Source organism: Vicugna pacos, unplaced genomic scaffold, assembly GCF_048564905.1.
Source record: "Vicugna pacos unplaced genomic scaffold, VicPac4 scaffold_18, whole genome shotgun sequence".
In the NCBI taxonomy this organism is placed as follows: domain Eukaryota; kingdom Metazoa; phylum Chordata; class Mammalia; order Artiodactyla; family Camelidae; genus Vicugna; species Vicugna pacos.
In genome coordinates, this window is record NW_027328739.1 from 1,263,028 (window position 1) to 1,282,055 (window position 19,028).

A 19,028-nucleotide genomic window follows, 5' to 3' on the forward strand; every position below is an offset into this window, starting at 1 on the left:
TGAGTCTGTACAGAGATTTGTCAATTTTGTTTACTATTTTAAAAAATAATAAGATTAATTTTTTTCTATTTTTTAATCTCTATTCCAAATCTTCCTTCCATGGTCTTTATTTTTTACATCATTCTGTTGACTTTTGGTTTTGTTTGCTCTTCTTTTCTTGATTAGTTTACATAGAATGTTAGATTATTTATTTGAAATTGTTCTTCTTCTTTGACGAAGGCCTTTTCACTATGAACTTCCCTCTTAAGCCTGCTTTAAGTTTTCCATAGAATTTGTGCTGTGTTTTGTCATATTTCTCAAGATATTTTGTAATTTCTTCTTTTACTTCATCAACTCTCCCCCTTGTTTTAGTACCATGTTTTTTATCCTGGATGGTGTCATTTTTTCTCCCTGTTTTTCTGTTTCATGGTATTATACTCAGAAAAGATGCTTGAAATATTTTTTATCTTCTTAAATTTGTTGAGGCTTTTTCAGAGCCTGAGTTCATAATCTTTCCTAGAAGATGTTCCATGTGCACAGAAAAGAGTGCATATTCTGTTTTGGGGAGAATTACTGTTTTAAAAATATCAACCATCTCCAATTATTTTATAATGTCTTTTAGTATCTTTGTTCCCTTATTAATTTTCTGTGTGAAAGACCAGTCCTGTGATGTAATGGGGAGTTATAGTCTCCAACTCTGATTGTGTTCCCAGGGATTTCTGTCTTTTTATCTATTTGTATTTGCTTTATATATTTAGGGGCTACTATATTGAGTGCATATACATTAATGAGTATAATACCCCCATTTTGCATTGTTCCTTTAATCATTATATCATGTCCTTGTTTATCTTTCTCTATGGCCTTTCTTGTAAAGTCTCTATTGTGTGAAGTCAGTACTGCTAGTCCTGCATTCTTCATATGTACATTTGAATGGAATATATTTTTCCATCTTCTGACATAAATTTGATGTGTGTTCCTCTCGCAAAAGTGGTTCTCTTGTATTTGTCATAATGTAGGGTCTTGTTATATTATCCCATCTGACAATATATATCTTTTGATTGAAGTACTAAATCCATTAACATTTGCGATAATTATTAATAGACTAGTGTTTATTTCCATTTTTAACTTCATTTTCCAGTTGATTGGTATTTCCTTTTTGTTCATTTCTTTTTCTTTTTGTGGCTTGATAAGTATTCTTTTATAATCTTGGTTTCTTTTTTGCTTTGTGAATTCATTGTAAGCTTTTGACTTATTATTACATTGTTTTATATTTATATTGACCTATGATATTTCTGTTTATTTTAACTGATAAGAATATAACTCAAACCCATCCTGCAGAGAAGAGAAACAAGAAGAAAACACTCTGTATTTTCATGTTTCAGTCAGTGACGCATAAAATTTTGACGTCCTGTTTTACAACATCATATTTATTCTGTTGTAAGTCATTGTAGCTATTTCCTTTCTAATTATACCTTTCTCTTTTCTATAGCTTCCTGCTTGTTTTTTATTTAGAGTAGATCTTTCATTATTTCTTTTTCTCTTGCTTAATTCTTTTAGTATTTGCTTGTGTGGAAGCTATTTATCTCGCCTTCTACACTAAAAGGTAGCCTTGCTTGATAAAGTATCTTAGATTACAGCTATTTTCATTCAGGACTTTGAATATGACTTGCCACTGCCTTCTGCCTGTTGTATTTGTGCAGGAAATGTATTTACAAATACAATGTATTTAATTATATATATGTAAAGAAAACCTACAAATAAGTTAACAAATAAGGAGAAAACCTATACATTAAAAAACAGAAAATATTGATGAATGAAATTAAAACTGGTCCAAAGAAATGAAAAAAATCTCTTGTGTTAATAATGTGAAACAATGTGGTTGCAACAACCCTACTACCCAAAGCAATCTACATTTAGTGTGATTCATGTCAAAATACCCATGATATTTTTCCATTTAATAGAACAAATAATTTCAAAATTTATATGTAACCACAAAGATCATGAGTTGCCAAAATAATCTTCAAAAAGTGTATTAAATATAATGGTGTAAAGTTCTCTGACGTTAAATAGTCCTACAAAGCTTTAGTATTTAAAACAACATGATACTGGCTCAAAAACAGACACCAATGAATTGAAGAGAATAGAGCAACCAAATATAATCCCTCACACCTATGATCTTTTAACCCATGATAAAGGAAGCAAGAGTATAAAATGAAGAAAAGACATTCTCCTCAATAATTAGTGCTGGGAGATTGAACATGTAAAAGATAGATTAGAATATTTCCTCACAATGTATACAATCCATGAGCACAGAATATCTTTGTATTTATTTTGTTTGCTTTTATTTCTTGCACCTGTAATTTATACATCTATGCTTAGATCTTTTATTTCACTTATCAAATTTATTCGTATTTTAATATTTTTGGTATTAATTTACACACAATTGTTTCCCTAATTTCTCTTTCTGATAATGTGTTTTTAGTATACATAAATGCAACAGATATTTGTATATTGATTTTGTATTCTGCAAGTTTACTAAGTTTGTTCATTATTTCTAACAGTCACTGGAGGAGTATATGGAGTTTTCTATCTATGCATAATTATGTCATCTGTAAAAATTTTACTGCATTTTTACAAGTTGGATGCCTTTTATAATTTTTCTTGACTACTTGTTCTGGCTAGGACATCTAGTACTGTAATTTAGGACTTCTGAAAATGAGCTACTTCTTCTTATTACTGGGCCAGATGAAAACATTACTGTATGTTAATATTGAACTTGATGTTAGTCATGGGTTTCCCATATATGGCTTTTATTATGTTTAGTTACATTCAATCTAGAGCAAATTTGTTAAGAATATTTTTATAAAAAAAGGTAATATCCAATCTGTGAATAATTTTCCTACATATTTTCAGATTGTTATTTTTGAATTCTTTGTTTTCTAATGGACGGTATCACATATATTCATTTACATATGTTAAGTAATATTTATGAATGAGGACTAAACCCAACTTAACTATAATTTCTAATACTTATAACGTGCAATAAATTCAGGTTGCTATTATTTATTTAGAATGGAATTTACAGATACTGAAGGAAAATTTTACATTGTAGCTTGAGGGTACATTTATTTATTTAAAAATTTTATCTCCCATTTTGAATTTGGCTTATGTTTAACGGAATTTATTTCTAAATAAGTATATAAGTATTGGTAGAACTGGATTTACTACAGTTTACTGATACAGAACATAGCTATTATTACAATTAGTTCACAAGACACTTGCCTTAAAATGCCGTATTATACTTACAATGACAAATGTTTCAGGACTGAGAAATATGTTGCTTCCTAAAATGCATTACCTGGTCTTTTCCACCCCAACCCACATACACTGTTATTTCTTTGTTTTTTGATTGTTTGTTTCCCCCTTAATGGAGGCACATTTATTGAACCCAGGATATTGTGCATAAGAGTATTAATCAACATCATTTTGGAACACATAACAGAAGCCCCAAGGGTATGTATTATATAGATGACAAGAAAATTTATTAGTTCTATGCACTGAGAAACCTCTGAGTGAAAGAATGGCAAAAACAAACATTTGTAAATATACAATAAGATTGTCTCTCTTGTAATTTTAAAGTAGTATATTAAATTACATTTGTTTTACTTATAGCACTGAATTACAATTTAAAACAAAAATGCCACCCTTTGGGATTTCTTAAATTTTAATGATTATTTTAATCTAATTTTATTTCATAAATATTTATCATTTATTTATAAACATAAAAAATAAACATATTTATTCTTCACATGTTTTGAATATAGAGATACATATTGTAAAGTACACAGATAAATAACTACTTCCATTTCCAAATCAAACTAAGTTTCACTTTAATTACAAATGATGATGAAATCATTATACCATTTCTTTACAGTTTTTACACAAATTTCACTTTAAATTCCAAAACTTTAAAATTACTATAGATATTTTGTGCATTATTTATACTCTGTTCACCAATCTGGTATAAATTTGTGTACAAAAGGATGGAGATTGGTTTTATTTCATAGACCCCAAAATTAAATTATTTAAAAAGATTTTGTGGGAATAAGATTTGCAGATAACACTATAAACATAAGCATCCTATATGTTTCATTTTAACTGGATGAATGAGAAGTAAACAGTGGCTGAATGTTACTCTTGGGTTGGTAGGAGATCAGTCGCTTTGTGATGTGACAGCTACTCAGGTTGAGAACCATTGTGATGGCCTAGCAGTTTATCTGTGCAAGACTGCCAAAGCTGCATTTGTAGCTGCAGTGCTCAAAATCATGCTGATTAGAAAAGTAGCTGTGGAAAAATTTATTTGAGATGGCACATGTTTCTTCAGAAATTCAAGATGTGTCTCGTAAAGATGAACAAACTGGTTCAGGAAACCCCGGTAGATCTCTATTGTGTGATCAAACATTCTCTGGGGACTTGGACTTGAGGTCTATGATTGAGGAAAATATTTTCCAGACTTTCTCTGAAGAATCCATGATAAAAAGACCATGTTACACACATTGTGTCTCTGAACCAGATGAAGATAATAATTTTCGTTCTCTGACATTTCCCAGAATACTCTGGAAAATGACTGGGAGTGACCAATTTAAATCCATCTGTTGGGATGATAATGGAACCTCTGTAGTGATTGATGAAGATGTCTTTAAGAAGGAAGTTTTGGAAAGAAAGTCCCCTTTCACTATATTTGAAACTGGAAGTATGAAAAGTTTAGTTAGAGAGCTTAAGCTTTATGGGTTTAGTAAAGAGTGGCAGAATTTTCAAAGATCTGCTTGTCTAGCTGACATTCTGGCAGAAGAAAAATTAGTCTCTGTTTTAAGCAAGATATTCAGAAATATTAGTTACGACTTGGTAACTTATATATAAAAGTTTATTTTGTACATCAATCTATGGTAATATAAATGTAAAGCTAGATTTTGAAAATTGTATAGAACTACTAAGACTAAAATCCTTTAGTTTTTCAAAAAAATGAGGACAGTGCCTTAAGTAGTCAAGATTATGAGAAACTTTGCTTGCAACTATGAATCACACCAGAAATCTAAATAAAGGTATTAAAGTTGCTTTAAAAATTGGAATTCACCGTTGCTGCAAATGTTAACTTCTTAAATTTGATGACTACAAAATTTAAATTTGTATTTTCCAAATAAGGAACTTCAAAATATCATCAGCATTGTTTATATTTTGATGATATTTTCTATGCACAGTAAACGTGAAATCTGAGGTTTTATTAGTTAGGCTTATTGTAGTCTTGTATTTTGGTTTAAAATATTACTAAAATTTTTCTCCTTTGGTTGTAGCTGCAATTCTATCATTATCCAAATTTTAAACGAGTCTGTCCCCAGCTTTTAGTGAGAATAAAAAGAAGAGTTGGGATTAAAAATGCCTCTCTGGTATCTTCATTGGATGAAGATTTCAAAAAGAAGCACTTTAAATCAGGTGGTAATGTGGATAATCTTAATTCTGGTTTTGTGGCTGACACTAGTGGAGAAAGTCCATTTTTATCTCCTGCAAATTTAAATATGAATCTAATAAGTAAGCCCCCTACTAGCCACATTATTGGTGATACAAATACCCCGATCAGAGGTGATTTTTCTCCTCCATCATCAATATCAGTTAGACCACGAGTGCAAATTGCAGTGGATCAACGTGCTATTTTAAGTCAGTTTACCACTGTCCACGGGCACTCTCAAAGCAGCTTCAATGAAGCAAATGACACTGTTGTGAACTTCATTACAACTACAACTTCTAATTCTCAATACAGCATCTTGTCTCCCATACAGAGCAATTGTTATGGACTGATGTTGGAGCCTTCTACTTTTCCAAATAGATATCACAACAAATCTGCCAGTGAAGGTCGTTTTTCTAAACTTCAACCAGGGAGCAACCCACGGTTTCCAGTGCCAGGGATAGCTGATACATCAACTACCTCTCTTTCAAAGCCAACTCATCAACCATCTTCAGTTTATCAACGTCATCCTAATTAAAACTGATCTACCAGAGGACTACCAGATTATGCAAGATAACAAAGATTAAAATTGATGTTGTCAAATGTCCACAAATATCTGCAAATTTCTTATTTGAACAATAAACATAGATTTGTACCTGTATTTTCCTTATTTGTTTTAAATGGAGTTAAAATTTAAATGTGAGACTAAGTAACCATTTAAGAAAAAAAATATTTGATTGATTTGATCATTTGATGGAACAATATGTAAGTAAATTTAAATAATTTCTTGTAAGGAAGAAGAGAAAATGGAAGAATTTGGAAAAAAACTAACACATGGAGAGAGACAAATGTACTAAATGGTTTCTGGTTCATCCTTGAAAGTATTAATAGTGTTAAGTTAGGATAGGTTGGAACAGAAGGTAAATGTAGGACAAGCCCAGGGATCATGGTCTCTATTGTGTCACTCCTGGAACCATAAAGTTCACATAATGTAGTCTCAGATGGCATATTAAGCATGTGGTAGAATTTAAGAAGCAATTTTATCTATGGTCTTCTTTGTGCTGTTCTCAAAACATTCCAATTGGTGGTTTCATTTCCTGAACTAAAGAGTCTACAGTATATTAACAAGTCAATAATTTATGTTGCTTTTACGTTCCAGCTAAAGACAAGCTTATGTCCTCAGGTTGGCACTTAATGCCTATCCATCTCTAAGCCCAGAAACTCAACTTAGTTTAGTCATTCCTTAATAAATCTGGTATCTGACTTCCTTGGAATATCTTTATGTTTCACAGTATCTGGAGATATATCCAGGCAAATGCTTGTCAACAATGTAAGCTCCAACCTTACCACTTTTGTTCCAGCTCATCCATGGACTTTAGGTATCCTCCTTTTACCTTCTTAGACTTTCCCAGTCTCAGCATGAAACCACCTCCTCCAGATGTTTTCTGTCTATGCCCCTTTCATTGTCTAACTTGGATACCAGCACTGTAAGCACAGCACATGCCACAGGATGCAATTTAATATTTAGTGAATGAAAGATACATGTTGACTTTAAGGAAAATCTACTTTCCTGAAACAACAAATCTCTCATGCTTTTCAAACTATTTCGTTATGGTGTTTACTCTTCCCCACAAACTAGCTCTTTTCATAGCCCAAGGACTAGTCACTCAAAACAGTAAGTGGAAGTAGGTAAAGTAGACAAAGTATTATTTTCTTCTTAATTCATGCCTCAAGAGGCATAAAGTATTCCATTCTCATTTGCTGGATTTCTTCCTATCTCTTCATCACACACCCACCCAAAATAGCTGATTCTCTTCCCCATACCAATAACTATACTGCCTTCTAATTAATTTACTTCTTAGAATCAGAGCTTTGTCCAGAAGAGACAGTGCCATTTCAAACTTTTAATGTAGATTTATACACCCCACAAAATTTGTGCCCCTTCTAACCTTAACACAGGAAGTATCTAAGAGGTACTAGACCCTTGGTTGTGGTGGTCATATTCAGTAACGAAATTGCAATCTAATATATGTGGAATAGTAGGAGGTGAGGGTGGTGGAATTAAAATTTGTCCAACTGCAAGATTACCAAATTTCTGCAGATATTAGGAAATATAATATATTCCTGGAAGACTTTGAGTATTTCCCATTTATTTAAAATAAAAGGTGAAGCATTTTCAGAATGTGAAATGCCCTGAAAGGCTGGAAAAATTGTAGGCAAGGTCAGGGTGTCTAAGGCTTCTGGTCATAATCATGCAGCCAGTGTCAGCTGATAAGACTGGAATGGTAAAATTGAGTCCTGAAAATGTGTCACCAGTTGTGAAGAAAGTATTTGATTATCTGGAGAATGGGCAAATGGTCCAGGGTAAGCTCTTGGAACATCCCACCAATATGACCTTTATCAAGAGAAGAAAGAGACCACTTGCAGTAGGAGATCTGTGTATTGACAGCAGTGGTTTTTCCTACAACAGAAACATCACGCTTTTAAGTTTGTCAGCTCAAATCTGATGGTGGCTATGTTTTTGCTTACATTAGCAGTCTGGGGTTCAGATGGGCTGGTTCAGCAGCTAGTTTCCAGCTCTCTTATCAGACAGTGGGTCTTACCGTAATCATCTTAACAAGGTTCTATACTTATAAGCCAAAAGCTACAGTTTACTTTCAAAATTCAAAATCCTAAAGAAGAATATTGTTTGTTTGTCCATGTGTAGTTTTCTCCCTGGTAAAATCTAGACCATTGGCAAAAGTACAAAAGTTGGCTGGTGCTTTGAAAACTATTCTCTGTGCACTGCCCACTGAATTCTTCCCAGTAAATACTGCAAATCTGTCTACCACTGTGTGTGTGTGAAGATGGATTGTTAAGTTTGTCTTAGCTGAGTCATCAGTGAAATATTCCTCTGCATTTGGCAGAATATCTGTGTATTAAGAGTTTCATTGAGCCACCAGATTTTCTACCGATCAGGGAGAGGTAGATTATATTTCTTCCAGTATACTAATTGTTAACTGTTCATTGAATCCCGAGCTGAAGCTAGGGCCAAGCCTCTGAACCCTTGAATTGGACTGAGGCAGGTACATTCTTCAGTCCACAGAGCCCAGAACAGGATTGTGTCTCCTTTTTAATTTAAGCTTACATCTAAGTTATTTTTCTTTTAATTCTCATTGTTGTCACAACTTATTTTGGCTTTGAACACCCGTTGACTAATTTATAGAGACTGAACCACTGACTTATTCCTGTTCACCTAGAAATTGCAATAATCTTTCTTTCCTTGGACTACATGGAGTAGAGTTTGCATTGTCATCATTTTGAAAGCAGTCCTCAGTCCTAATAATGCAGAACATTTACAGTTCTTTGCCCAGCTCTTGAGCGAGAATATTTGTTGTGGGTCTCAATGATTATCCTCACATTCTCTAATGCAACCATGAGAAAACACCACATTGTTATCCAAAATCAAGTCTTTGTCAGTATTGACTTCCCATTGCAAAACAGTTAAGAATTGTAGGGGTTCTGAGATTTTCCCATGCTGAGATTTTTAGCAACCTAGCATGTTCCTTTCTTACTGATGCTGTCATGGAGATGAGACCATCGGTCAGAGACAGTGAACTTTATCACTCAGCAGAAGAGCATCCATTTCCTAATCTCAGATGAATACACAGAGTGAAATTTTGATGCCTACAGAAGCAGTGGGCTGTTAACATGAACAATGTTTAAGGCATGGTAAAACTAATTATATTAGTATCTTTATGTATTATTTATTAGAATCACATATTTATTAGTATCTTTACCTAGGATAAGTATATCATAACTCAAATTTACTTGCTGCAGAAACAATCATGAGAAATATCATGGGAAAAATGAATATTGTCTTTCCATTTTTCCTTCTGCATCTATTGAGATATAAATGGCATAGAACATTGTGTAAGTTTAGGTGTCCAGGATATTGGCTTGATTAACAAGTATCTTGAAACAAATATCATAGCAACATTAGGGAGAATTCATTATCTCATTTAGATTCAATATTAAAGAAATACGATTTGCCTTTTGGTTGTGATATAAAACCTTATTGTCTACTTCCTTAACAACATTCATATATAACATAAAGCAGTATTTATTGTAATTTTCATATTACTACGGGGCATCCCTTGAACACGTTTATTTTATGGCTGGAGGTTTATAGCATTTGAGTGCATTAATCAAATTCTCCTTTCCCAACCCCTGCCCCTGTTAACTACAAATCTAATTTCTTTCTAAATGTATGTTTCTTTACGAAGTTAACATTAATTTATAAACTGTGTTAGTATCTCTTAAACATCAAACTCTTTGCAACTTTTAGTACACTTCAAACTGATAACCAGAATATATCTAGATATGATATGTTGCTATTTAAAGATATTTCGTAGTTATTTACTATTCCCCATACAGCACATTTCTTGACCCTGACTCATTTAATTTGCAACTGGAAAATTTTCTCTCTTAATTTTCATGAAATATTTCTTTTTCCTCACCCCATTTCCCCCATTCTTGTGAACAACCTGTTTCTTTGTATATCTATATCTCCTTTTCTGCTGTGTTATTTTCATTTGTTTTAAATTACAAATATGAGTAAAATCATATATCATATGTCATTCTATTTCTGAATTATTTCACTTAACATATTACCCTTTTGGTCTACAAATTTGTTGCAAATGAAAAAATTATTCTTTTTATAGCTGAGTAATAACCCATTGGAATTTTATCTGTGTGTGTGCATATATATATACATATATATTTATATATACATGTAAATATAGATTAATCAATAAAATCAAAGATAAAAATATAGCTGTGTAGATATATATATTATAAACACACATTATCTTTATCCATCATCTATTGATGAGCAATTAATTTGCTTCTATATCCTGTCTATTGTATATAATGCTGCAGGGAATATATGTTTGAATTTATCTTTTCTGGTTAGTGTTTTTATTTTCTTGGAATAAGTATCCAGATATGGAAATGTTGGATTATATTTCATTTTTAATTTTTCAAGAAAACTGCATACTGTTTTCCACAGTGGCAGCACAAATTTACATTCACTCCAGCAGTGCATCAGGTTTGTTTTTCTTACATACTCACCAACACTTATATTTGTTATCTTTTTGATTATATTCTTTCTGACAGGGCTGACATAAACTCTCATTGTGTTTTGGACTTGCATTCTTCTGATGATTAGTGATGTTGACCGGTTTCATATGCCTTTTGGTTACCTTTTCCCCACTGTATATTCATTTTTTGTAATGGTCTAAATGACCATAACTGTCTGATTTCATTTTTAGGCATTCTTTGTGTGCCATTATTCCCTTTGTTCTGTGCCACTACCAAATTCTTTTTATTACTGTAGCTTTGTATTATAGTTTTAAATCAGGGAAAGTGATACATCCTCTTTGTTGTTTATAAAATAAATTTGTATTTATGGTTTGTTTTTTTCTTTTGTTATTTGTTTTAGTGATTTCAACAATTTTGTGTTTACATGTAAATTTTAGAATTATTTATTGTAAATTATGAAAATGCCCTTGGTATTTTGATAGGCACTGAATTTAATTAGTGTATTTTCTTTGCTAATACTGTCATTGAAACAATATTATTACCTCATCAATGAACACAATATATACTTTCATCTGTTTGCATTATCTTCAATTTCTTTTATAAATATTTCATAGTTTTCTGTGTACAGTTCTTTTACCTCCTTGATTGGATATATTTCCAGGTTTTTTTTTTTGTAATGCAACTCTAAGTGAGACAGTTCCCTCACTTTCTCTATCTGTTAGCTTGTTGTTAGTGTGCAGAAATGCAAGATTTCTGTATGTTAATTTTACAATATGAAATTTTATCAAATGCATTGATAAGCCCTAGTAGTTTTGAGGTGCCATCTTAAGGATTTCTGTTTAAAGTATGTCATCTGCAATCAGATACTTTTATTCCTATTCTAAATTAGCCATATTTTATTTACATTTATTTTGGATAACTATGGCTAGAATTTCCAATACTATTCAGAATAAAAGTTGAAAGAGTGTGCATTCTTGTCTTTTTCCTGTCCATAAAGGAGATGATTTCAGCTTTTAATCAGTGAGTGTCATGTTAGCTGAGTTCTTGTAATATATGATCTTATCTGTGTTGAGGTATGTTTCCTCATGCCCAATTTGAGGAGAAACTTACTCATAAATAGATACTGAATATTTCAAAACATTTTATGACTCTTTTGAAGTGAGCATATTATTTTTTTCTTCAATTTGTTAGTGTGGTGTATCATATTAATTAATTTGTGGGTAATGAATTGCTTTTGCATCCCTTGAATAAAATGGACTAATCATACTGTATAATCCTTTTACTGTATTTTTTTCATTGCTAACATTTTAGTGATGATTTTTACACCTATGCTTATCAGTAGTATTTAACCTGTAATTTTTTGAGGTATTTGTTCCAGTTTTAATAGTAGTGTGATACAGAAAGTTGGGGTAGGAAGCCTTCCTTCCTCTGCAAATTTTTGGAATTCTCTGAGAAGTATAGGTGATAGCTCTTCTCTAATTGTTTGTCAGAATTCACCTGTGAAGCTGTCTAGGCCTGGAATTTTGTTTCTTGGAAGATTTTGTTTAATAACTTATTCAAATTCATTAGTGATAATCTGTTCATATTTTCTCTTTCTCATTCCATCCTGGAGATTATGTCTTTTTAAGAAATTGTCCATTTCTTCTTGGGTTTCCATTTTATTGACATATAATTTGTTGTATCTTCTTATAATGTTTTGTATTTCTTTGATATAAACTGTAACTTCCATTTATTTATGAGCTTATTTATCTGTATTCTGGTTTTACTCATGAGTCTGGTTAAATTTTATCAATTTTATCTATCTTTCAATAGCCATTATTTAGTATGATTGAATGGTTCTATTTTTAATCTTTTTATTCGTGTATCTTATGATCTTTCAGCTGTCTTTCCTTCTACTAACAAGTTTGTTTCATATTTTGCTACATCATCTGTTTGTACGATTATGTTATAAGAGAGAGATATTTCTTATTTGAATAAGTGGGATTATTTTGCTATATTCATCCCTATTAATACTGCTTTTGCTATACCCCATGGACTTTGTTTTTGTTGTCATTTTCTTTATATATATTTCCTTTGATTTATACAGCAATCCATTGGTTGTTTAATATTGTATGATTTATAATCTAAATTTTAGTATTTTTCTTTTGTTTTTTCCTTTAGAAAATTTCTATTCTCCCAGAATCCATATGTTTCTTCACAAAACAAGGAGAAAAATAATAATATTCAAAATCAGAAGACACAAATTTCCTAAAATTATTTTTGAAAAATGAACAAAGCTGTGGGTATTACCCTCCCTGACTTTAGAACATATTACAAAGCTACAGTATTCAAAACATCAAAATTTATCACTAAAAGACACACATAGATCAATGGAACAATATAAAAAGTCCAGAAATAAACCCACACACATATGGTCAATTAGTCCACAATGAAGGAGGCAAGAGTATACAATGGAAAATTGGCAATCCCTTCAACAAGTAGTTCTGGGAAAACAGGACAGTACATGTAAAAAGAAGATGTATGAGCATTTCCTTCCATAGAATACAAAAAAAAGGATTAATTTCCTTAATGTAAAACCTGAAACTATACAATTTCTGACCAAGAACATGAGGAGAACTGACTTTGAGATAAATCATAGCAATATTTATTTTTGATATGTCTCCTAATTAAAAAAAGGAAAATTAATAATAGTTTTAAGTTTACTAAGGAAAAATTAGATTTTCTACGTGATACAGGGATTCTAATTCTTGTATAAGTGTGAAGTGCAAAACCGTTTTCAGAGCAAAGGAAACCTTCTACAAGAAATATGACAACACATAGAATAGAAGGAAAAACTTCAGACAATGAGACCAAGATGGTGTTAATAGCCATAATATATATGTAGCATATTAGACCCAATATTTTAAAACACATGCCCCATCTTAAAAACACTTTAAGGGTCTTCATGTAAACTTTTCAAAAACAGACATGTGGATAATTTTCATGCACATAAAAAGAAACATAATTTTGCTATTCATAAGGGAATCATAAATCAAAACCAGAATGAAATATAATCTCACAGCAACCAAAATGGCTATTAGAAAAGTCTTCAAATGACAACCATCAAAGGATAAAATGGAGCCCAGGTACACTGTTGGTGGAAATAAAAATTGATGCATCCACTTATATAAAAGTATAAACAGTGCACAAATAACTAGAAATAGAAGCATTATATGTTGCAGCAATTCCAGTTTTTGGTATAAATCTGTAAAAACATGAAAACATTAACTTTAAAGGATATTTTACCCCCAATGTTCTTTACATCATCATTTTTAATAGCCAAGGATAGATGCACAAATCAACTTCCCATCAAGAGATGATTGGCTGAAGTAGATGTGAGATATAGGTAACATAATAAATAGTCATTGCCATATCAAAAAATAAAATTCTTCAAATTGGAACAATGTGACTGGACCCAGAGAGTGTTGTATATATGAAAATAAATCATACAGACAAAAACACTTTAAGTTATAACTTACATGAGAAAATTAAAGATATAAGTGTAATAATCATAAAGAAACAGTAACATAATCACATATATATGTGTACTGTTCCAAGTAGTGGTTTCCTTTGGGGACAGACAAGAAGGATGGGGAAGACAGAAATATGCAAGCTACTAGTTATAAATTAGAGGAGCAACAGTGCTATATTTACAGCACAGAAATATTTTAATAATTTAAATGATTTTAAAGAAATTATAGGCATATATTTTAGTAAAATGTGCGTGTATGTGGGAAAAATATTGAAGAAAAGAACCCAGGAAAATAAAATATTTTGTAGTACTATGACATTAAGGGGGGTGATTTGTTCAATTTCTTTATTCTTCTTATAATGTCCTTATTATAATTTAAGCATTTAAATGAAAAAGTATAGACTTTGAAAAAAGTGACATAAGTTTAAATTATTTCTGTCTCTCCCCTTAAATCTACAGTCAGTAAAACGTTCACATCTCAACAAAAATAACTACAACACAAAACAATACTCCAGAACGCATATGTACAGCTGACGTTTGGTGGGCTAAAACACATCAAGGAGGCTCTACTGAGGGAAGAGAAGATTTGGTGCCTGCAACCAAGGACCACTGACTAGGGTATCTGAGCCTACAGGTTCAGAGAACCCAGTAGAAACAGGGTCTCAGTGGTTCACACAGCTTCAGCCTCAAACTGCACCAGTACTCATGGTCACAGGTAACTAGGAGGGAGCCACAATGGAGACAGGAATTCCATCCTTCAGACACTCAGACATTCATGACATTGTCCTAACTCCCAATTCATATTGGTGGAGACAAGTTACCTTGCAAAACTTGTCATGGGAAAGGCACTTGCCTGATTCCAATTACCCACCTGTCTTTGCATGTTTCCTCAATGTGTACACTGAGTCTCAAGGCATATCAGATAAAAGGAAGTGTTCACCATACCAGTGACAAGAGTGGCATTAACTACCGGAGAATTCTAAGAAGTGACAATGAAAGCACATCTTTTATCCAGACAGTAACGACTGGAAAGTGCCATTTTGAAATATTATCAGAGGTAGCTCAGGTAAGTAAAACCAAAAATTGTGCAATATTGCAAACTACCAGAAAACAAAAGCAAGGTCTTCAACTCCCAATCTGTTATTTAGTGTCATCAGAGCAGTAAATTACCAAGACCATGACCAATCACAGTAAAATTATAGGGCATGGTAACATACAGATACACAGACACAGACACCAAAACAGACACAGTCACACACGAGCACACACACGCACACACACACAATGTCAACCCTGCAGCAAACTTAAAGTCATGGTATATTGCCATATAATTTAGACTCCAAATAGGTGTCATACAGAATCTCAATACATAAAACAAAACTCAGATATAAGTTTAATGAGCTTAGGAATAAATTAAATGCTGATAAGCAATACATTACCAAAGAGACTGAAACTATAAAATAACCAAACATAATTGGAGGACGAGATGAACTCAAAAACTGAGACGAAGAATGCAACAGAAAGCACTGGAAGCAGACTGCCTATGTGGAAGAGAATTTACCAAGCTGACCAATACAAAACTAGAAATGATAGAAGAGGGCAGAGATACAAGATATTAAAAAGTGAGGAAATTCTACAATAGCCATCAGACTTCTTCAGGAAATGCACTTTAGTGTGACATCCTGGAGGGAGAAGAAAGTTAGAATGTAGCTGATGGTTTATTTAAAGAAGTAATAGTTGATAACTTCCCAAACCTGTGTAAGGAACTGATATACAAGTCCGTGAGCCAACAAAACACCAATAACTTTAAGGCAAAGAGACATTCAAGATACGTCAGATGCAAATTGACAACTCAATGACAGAGGAAAATTTTAAACGCAGCCAAAAATTATTATAATAATCTACAAAGGAACCTCATTAGGCTTTCAGCAGATTTCTCAGCAGAAAACATTGGCCAAGGGTAAATAAAATGACATTTTCAAACTCCTGAAATAATAAACCTCTCACCCAAGAATACCCTACCTTGCACAGTTATCACTTAGGTATAAAGTGAAAATAAAGTCTTTACCAGACAAAAAAAACCTGAATGAGATGAAAAAACAAAACTGAGACACCTTATACGGGGTGCAGAAAAGAGCTCTACTAAGAAAAATAAGAGAGCAAAAATATGCAAAACATTGAACAAAATGCTAAGTAGACACCATGAGAAATTTGCAACTGTTTCTTTGGGTATGTTTTTAAAAGCTTCTCTACTATATGTATTCAAGGAAGAAAAATAGGAAATTAGGGGCAATAAATATATATACATCAATCTGGTAACAACTTCACAAGAATAAATGAACTAATTTGAGACAGTAATATTAAAAGTTAAAGAGTAAAAATAAATCAATATTAAAGGAGCTGCTATCAGCGGAAAAAGGGCTAAATTATACATGAGATGTTTTATTTTTAATTGAAGTACAGTTGATGTAGTATATTGTGCAGTTTCAGATGTACAGTTAAGGGATACCAACCTCTTTGTGGATAATATTGCATTATAAATTATGACAATATTTTTAACATTAAATTATTCTAAGTTATTGTGTATAATTCCCTGATCTATACAGATTATCTTGTTGCTTCTCTCCTTTATGTATTCTACATTATATCCCTCAATATCATACCATAAAATTGCACTTCCCTTCCACTTTGGTAAAGATAAATGTTTTCCCATATATTTCAGTCTGCTTCAGTCTTGTCTATCTAATCTCTCTTTCTTTCTACCATATCTCTATCAATCATTCAATCAATCAATCAATCTGTCTATCTGTCTATCTATCTATCTATCTATCTATCTATCTATCTTTCTATCTATCATCTATCTATATATCTATCTATCTCTCTATCATTTATTATCCTTCTATCTATTTATCTGCCATCTATCAATAGATAGCTATAGATAGATTTACATAGATATCTGTTATTCTTTAGATTCCAAACATAAATTATATTATATAGTTTTGTCTTTGTATAAGTTACTTCACTAAGCACATTATTTACTAGGTCCTTTCATGACGTTGAAATAGCAATGTGTTATACTATTTCATGGCTGCATTTTATACCATTGCATATTTATAGAAATATCATATCTTCTTAATTCCATAGTCTACTGTGGACACTTGGATTGCTTCCCTGTCTTGCATATAATAAACAGTGCTGTTTTGAACATTGATTCTTCTCAATTTATGGTGTTTTCCCCAGATTTTTCTGAGGAGAGTTATTAATGTTTCATATGGTATTTGTCTTTTAGGTTTAAAGAAATCTGACTATTGTTTTCCATAGAAGTTGTTCAAATTTACATTCCTACCAAGAGAATTCAAGAGAATTCTTACTTCCACATGGTCTCCAACACTTTCTATTTGTAGACTTTTAGATAATAGCCATTTGAGAAGTGTGAAGTGATACCTCTTTGTTGTTTTGTTTTGTAATTACCTAATAATTAGTAATGTTGAGCAATTTTATCACTTGCTTGTTGCTCATCTTTATGTTTTCATTGGAAAAATATTAGCTCAGTTACTCTGCCCTTGTTTTTGATTGGGTTTTTGCCTTTCACATTGAGTTGTGTAACCTAAATGTATGTTGCATCTATTTACCTACATCTATTAAACCCTGGTCATTTGCATTGTTTACCGATATGTTCTCCAATTACACAGGCAGCGTTTTCATTTCATTGATTGTGTCCTTAGCTGTGCAGAAGTTTTCAAGTTTGTTTAGGTCCCACTTGCTTATGTTTGCTTTTATTTCTTTTACCTATGGAGACTGATATAAGAAAATATTCCTATGATATATATCCAAAAGGGTATCACCTATATTCCCTTCTAGCAGTTTTATAGTATCAGGTCTTATATTTAGGTCCTTAATACACTTGGAGTATATTTTTGTTTATGATGTCAGGGAATGCTCTAATTTCACTGTTTTACATGTAGATGTCCAGCTTTCCCAACACCATCCATTGACGTGACATTTTATCCATTGTGTACTCTTGCCTCTTTTATCATAGATTCATTACTCATAGGTGTGTTGAATTATTTCTAGACTGTTTTTATTGATTATATCTCTGTGCCAATTCCATGCTGTTTTTATTCCTGTAGGTTTGTAGTATAGTAAGGTATCTTGGAGGGTAATATCTACAGATTTGTTGTTTTTCTCAAGGTCATTTTGGCAATTTTTTAATGGTTTCATGTAAAACAGTTATTTTTTTCTACTTCTACGGAAAACACTATAGCTATCTAACAGGAATTTGCTTAAATCTGCAGGTTCCTTTTGTAGTACGACTATGTTAACAATACAAACTCTTTCAATCCAAGAGCACAAGACATATTTCCATTTCTTTGAATAATTTTTAATTTCTTTGTCAATGTTTTATAATTTTCAGTGTGTAGACCTTTCCCATATGTGGTTACATTTATTCCAAGATATTCGAGGGGATGGATTTTAAATAGTATTGCTTTCAACGTCCATTTTAGGGTATCTCATGATTAATGTGTAGAAATGCAAGAGACTTCTTTACATTAAACTTGTACCCTGCTCCTTTGTTGAAATTATTTATTATTCATAATAGGCAGTGTGGATCCATTAGGACTCTCTATGCAGATTGTTATGTCATCAGTACTGGCGACAGTTTTGCCTCTTTCTTTCCATTTTGCATTTCTTTTACTTCCTTTTCTTTTCCTCTTCCTTTATTGTTTTACTGTGGAACAGAAATGGTGAGAGTAGGAGCCCTTATATTTTACCCTAATTTACCCAGAAGGCTTTCAGCTTTTCCCCCTGAGAATTATAAATTGTTTTAAATGGCCTTTATTATGCTGGGAGATGTTCCCATTATACTCACATCCATGAGAGTTCTGATCATGAATGTATGTTGAATTTTGTCAAATGCTTTTTCTGTGTGTATTGACATGGTCCTGTGAATTTTGT

At 32.1% G+C, this 19,028-nt stretch overlaps 1 long non-coding RNA gene across 1 annotated transcript in view; it reads left to right on the plus strand.

The window, feature by feature from the left end:
* The window catches only part of LOC140692830 (uncharacterized), a 35,071-nt gene extending 28,931 nt beyond the window's left edge, over positions 1-6,140 (plus strand). The window contains exon 3 of the long non-coding RNA XR_012068433.1: positions 5,814-6,140. This is a non-coding gene — a long non-coding RNA (uncharacterized lncRNA). The remainder of the gene's footprint in view (positions 1-5,813) is intronic.
* The last annotated feature ends 12,888 nt before the right edge of the window (positions 6,141-19,028 follow it).